The following is a 6,000-nucleotide window of genomic DNA, read 5'->3' on the forward strand; positions in this document are numbered from 1 at the left end:
GGTAGATTGGAAAAATCAGTATGGTGCTGGATCCCATGAGAAAGAAGTTGTAGAATAGCTATGAAATGGCTTTTTAAAGCACCTTGTGGTTGACCCTAATAGGGAAAAGGCAGTTCTGGATTGCCTGTGTATAATGAACCAGATTTGATTAGGAGTTAAAGGTAAAGAAACGCTTAGAAGGCAGTGAACACAATATGATAAAATTCACCCAGCAGTTTGATAGGGAGGAGAGTGTCAGTATGATAGTGGAGTAAAGTGAACTAGTTCAAGTTTATTGTCATTCAGCCATACATGAATGCAGCCAAACAAAACAGTGTTACTCTGGGGCCAAGGTGCAAAACACAGTACCAACAGTCATATAAGCACAAGGTGTATATAAGATAGCAAGTGCTTAAGATATCAGTAAAATACAGTCACACAAAAATGTAATAGTCCAAGACCCTGAGTCCATGAACTTTGCAGCAGTCTGCAGTCGAACACAATATGGCTTGTCTTCTGCCAAGCAAACACTGAGGGACAGCACTGATTCCAGGCTGGATGCCATACCACACCGCCCTGGTGCTCTGGTGAAGTGGACCAACTCCGATGCCTCTCCTGGGTGGCTCTAAACAGGTGACAACACAGCCTGAGGCCTTGTCCTTGTTACAACCAAGGCCACACAGCTCCCTGGCCGTCCACCAATAAATCAGTGAATCGGACTTGCAGTGTTCCACAGTAACAATGTCCAACAGGGTCTTGATATCATAAGAAAAACCACTTAGACGATCACTTGCTATTAGACTGCACACTGCCTTCATGCATAGACTCCTCCAATGGCTCTCAGGTAGCAGCATGATCCACACTGTCCAGCTTCTTCAGTTCTTCCACCAACGAGCAACTTGCTGATGGGGTAGACCTGCAATATTTTAAGTTCTTAATGTCCAGCAGGGTCTTGCGATCATAAAAATACATTTAAAAAAAAGACAATGACACCTTTGGTTGGCTTCATAGAAGCCATTGTGGCCAAGTGCACTACAATCTTACTGGATGGGTCATGAGAAAGGAACTGACTAAAGTTAATTTCAAGGGGACATTAGAAAGGATAATAGCAGAAAAATAATGGCTTGGAGTCTCAGAGCAATTTGGAAGCCGTAGGATGGTTTAATCGCAAAGAAGTACTAGTTGTCCAGTGGAACTCCTCAAAGAGTGATGGATCCACAATGTAACTGGACAGCACCGAAGGCTTTTCCTCTGGGTTGTACCCTTCCCAACCAACCAGGTACTACCCACCCCATCAATGATTATGTGTATCCGTCAACTGGTGAACTGTGTACACTGGACCACCTTCCACCATCCTAGGTTTGGGAGGTGCAGGCTGTGTTGGGTTGAGTGATCCATGGACAATGGGTTTGAGGCAGGACACTGGGAAGGTAGGTGAGATCCTGAGGGGCAGTGGCAGCTAGAGACGGCAAATGATCTGATTGATGCAGTGGGTAATCTTGAAGAGACCAATGAACCAGGGCAAGAGCTTGTGGGACTCTGTGCGCAAGGGCGAATCTTGGATGGCTGCACACCGACGATGGATAGCCTGATGGAAGCAGGCACGGTTGGCAGCTCCATGGTCTCTTCCAAACATTCCAACAACCACAAACCAGGGCCCTGGCAGATGGGACTTCCACTGTTCGCTCCTCCATTGGGAACAATGGGGGGGGGGGTTGGTAGTCATGAAGCACTTCAAGGGGTGACATATCTATGGTAGAGGAGGTATGCAGATTGTTGGACAGCTCAGCCCAGAGCAGTTACTTCCTCCAAGTAGAAGGGTCAAAGCAGTGGAGCATCACAGAAATTTCTCTACTTGCTGATTGGCCCTTTCTGACCTATGGTTGGTCAGTGGATGATAGCCAGAGGACAAACTCAGAAGTGAAGAGAAAGGAGCAGAAGACTTGCCAGAAGCAGGAGACGAATTGTGAGCCCTGGTCCAACACAGTGTCCTTAGGGAAGCCGTGGAGATGAACTACATGCTGGAGAACTAGGTCCACCATCTCAGTGGCTGGCAGAGAGCAATAAAGTGGGTTGCCGTGGAGAACTGGTCTATCACTGACATGACTACCGTGGCCCTATCAGAAAGTAGCAAACTTGTAATGAAATTCGTAGCAGTGTAGGACTACAGGCATTGAAGAACCAGTGGGGGCCACAGAAGCCCAGAGGACTGCTGGTGGAGGAATTCAATTGGGCACGATGAGAGCAGCCAGCAACAGACTGACGTACATCTGCGATCATGGTGGGTTGCAAATCCAGAGTCCATTATGTACCTAGATGGCTGGAGAGGGGTGAGGATTGAACCCCCTGGAGTGCCATTGGCATGTATATATGGATGTTAGGTGTGTCGGCTGGAGCAGGTCCATGCTGTAGGCCCTGGCAGACGTGGTTTTCAAGATCTCAGACAATCAGAGGATGGAATGATGGGCTGAGGGTTGATCTCTGTTTTGGCTGTGTTGAACTGTCGTGACAGGACATCCGCCTTAGTGTTCTTGGAACTGGGTTGGTAGGAGATGGTGAAGTTGAAATACTTGAAGAGGGTTCGGCGAACCTGACATGGATCGAGTTGTTAGGTCTGTTGTATGGATACAAGGTTCTGGTGGTAAAGTTCAGATCAGGAAGGGCTCAGTGTTAACCATCAGTTAATGTCTGCATTCCTCCAAAGCTTACTTAATGGCAAGTAGCTCCCTGTCTCCTATTCTATAATAGCACAGCAAAGAGTTGAACTTGTGTGAGAAGAAGGCACAGGGGTGTGTCTTCCTGTATGATCCTTGCTGGGAGGGGATGGCTCCAGTGAGGAGTGGTGATTTGGCTGCAGTTTCAGATGAAGTGGTGGTAGAAATTGAAGAAGAGCTGTAGCTGTTTCAGGGAGTGCATTGGGGGCCATTCAACAACAGTGCTCACTTTCTCTTGGTCCATGGTTATGCCTTGGGGTGAAGGGATGCAACCAGGAAAGAAACAGCATTTTTCTAACTTGCAGTACAGTTGACTTTCAAGGAGGATTGAAAGGACATGATCTTGGGGGTCATTGGAGAAGATGAGAATATCGTCAAGGTAGATGACACATTCCTGTGGAGCATGTCATATAGGATCTCTTTAACAAAGGCTTGGAAAACGGCTGGACTATTTGAAGATCCGAAAGGCACCACTGGGTATTCGTAGTGGCCAGTGGGTGTTAGGAATGGTGTCTTCCACTTATCCCCTTGTGGATGAGGATCAGGTTGTACACACTCTGTAGATCCAGTTTGGTGAAGATCTGGGACCTGTGGTGTGTCTTGAATGCGCTCTCCATCAAATGGAAAGGGTAGCAGTTCTTAATGGTGATTTTGTTGAGTCCATGGTAGTCAATGCAGGGATGAAGACCCCCCCCCCCCAATTTATTTGGCACAGAAGAATCCTGCACTGCTTGGGACTGAGATGATCGAATGAAGCCTGCTGTAGAACTTCGGCAATGTAGTTATTCATGGCTTGGGTCTCAGGAGGGGAGAGAGGCAGAAAAGACAACCTTGGGGAGGGGTGGTGACTGGGAAGAGGTCCATTGCACGGGCATGTGGTCTGTGACATGGCAGGGTTCTGGCTACCCTCTTACTGAAGGAGATGGCTAAGTTATGGTATTCTTGTGGAGTTTGGTGAGATTGAGGGTTTCATCTGTCTCAATGATTTTATGGGGTGAAGTCAACTGAGATTGCAGGCAGGTCGGTCCCCAACTCAGCAGTGAACTGGACAACCAGGCAAAGTGAGGGTTGAGAGTGGGGAGCCAGGGGTTACCCAAGATAAGAGAAGTGTTGGGAGAGTCTATCAGGAGGAATTGGATAGAGTAGCAGGGGTTCTCCGATGCTCATGTGCACAGGTTATGTGTGTTCTGACCATCCCAGACCCCAAGGGATGTCTGTCAATAGCCGTGATGGAGACAGAGTGAGAGTACACACAAAATACTTGAGGAACCCACCAGGCCAAACATTGTTCTTTTCCATAGATGCTGCTTGGCCTGCTGAATTCCTCCAGCACTTTGTGTATTAATTTGATTTCCAGCATCTACAGGTTTCTCTTGTTTGTAGAGGGTGAGTGATAGACTCAGTAGGAAGCTTAATCTGCACACACGGAGCCTGGTCCAGAAAGTTCTCTGCTTTACCAGAATCCTCCTGAGCCTCTGTGCACATGGGGTGTTGGGGGGGGGGGGGAAAGAGGGGGAGACACTATGGTGCTAGAATGAGGAGCCAAGGACAACTTACCAGATGGAAGGACGCTCATCTCTACCTTATGGTGCCGTTTTCTGGACACAGTGGGCGTTTGATGCCTTGGTGATTGGCTGCTCCACAGTTGCACACAAGTTGTTTCTCCACTGGCTCTCATGTTCTTAGGAGGCCAAGGGATCTCTGCCTAACCGCTTGGGTTCTGGAGGCATTGATGATGAAGGTCCTGCAGCTTGAAAGGAACTGGGGTTCTGACTGATGATTTGGAGGGTTGTTACATAAAAAGCTTGTCAATAAGAAGAACCAGAGTGATGAGGCTTTCAAGGTCAGTGAGCATCTTCTGGCTAGACAGCTTGTCTTTTAAGCCTGTGAATGTAATGGAACAGCAGTGCTTCCACCTTCCCGCTGCACTCCACTGACAGGGTCCTAATTTCCATAGTGTAATCCAGCACAGAGTTTGAGCCATGGTGCAGGCAAAGTATTTGATCTGCTGCCTCCCTTCCACTTACTGGATGGCTGAAAGCACTGCACAACTCAATGGTGGAAACCTTATATTTGTTGCAAATGGTGGTCTTATTGTCCTAGTTATTGGTGATCCAGATCAGAGCTTGCCCAGTCAAGAAAGAGACGAGGAAGGCAGTCTTGCATTGACCCACAGAATACAGAGACGGCTGGAGCCCGAAGTGCAAGATGCATTGGGACAGGAAGTTGCAGCTTTGGGTTGGGGATTAGATTAGATGAGATTATGAGGACATGCAGTCCTCTTTTATTGTCATTTAGTAATGCATGCATTAAGAAATGATACAATGTTTTTCCAGAATGATATCACAAAAACACATGACAAACCAACTTAAAAACTAACAAAAACCACATAATTATAACATATAGTTACAATAGTGCAAAGCAATTCTGTAATTTGATAAGAACAAACCATGGCACGGTAAAGTCTCAAAGTCTCTCGAAAGTCCCATCATCTCACGCAGACGGTAAACCTCCAGCGCCACCAACCTGCTGATGCAGCATCCTGGAAGCATCCGACCACAGTCCGACTCCGAGTCTGTCCGAAAACTTTGAGCCTCTGACCACCTCTCCGACACCGAGCACTGAGCACCATCTCTGCCGAGCACCTCGACCCTGGCCCCGGCTCCGGCAACAAGCAATAGGCAAAGCTGTGGATTTGGGGCCTTCGTCTCCGGAGATCCTCAATTGCACAGTAGCAGCAGCAGCGAAGCAGGCATTTCAGAAGTTACTCCAGGTGTTCCTCCGTACTCTCACGGCTGTCTCCATCAAATCCGGATTGTGCATGGCTCCCCTAGTTACACATACGATATTCATTCAGAATGGCCATGTGCGCTGTGTTGCGCCGCTATCTTCGGCACCAGAGAATTAGAAGAAAGTGATGAGCAGATGGTCAATAGACAATTTCCCTTAAGCAAGCATATTCCATTGGATCAATCAATGGTTTCACTCATCCTGTCAGGAAATGTAGAGAAGGTTTGAACCAAAAGCAGAGCAGTGGAGATGATTCAGCAGTGAACAACAGCTTCAATAATAGACTGCAAAATTACAAGCCATGAGGAGCCACAAAACAAGAGAAAACAGATACTAACCACAACAGGCAACAAGGTAACTGAAGGATAGGAGAAGCTGGTTGGTTCAATGATTGAACAAGGACTGTGGTTGAGAGCTGAGCTTAAGAAGGCTGCAGGTGATATTAGAAATGAGTGGCAGGTGATTCCTATTAGCTAGTGGAGACTGGTAGATACCTGTCTGTGCAGGCCTGACTAGT

This window comes from Mobula birostris, chromosome 26 (genome assembly GCF_030028105.1).
Source record: "Mobula birostris isolate sMobBir1 chromosome 26, sMobBir1.hap1, whole genome shotgun sequence".
NCBI lineage: Eukaryota > Metazoa > Chordata > Chondrichthyes > Myliobatiformes > Myliobatidae > Mobula > Mobula birostris.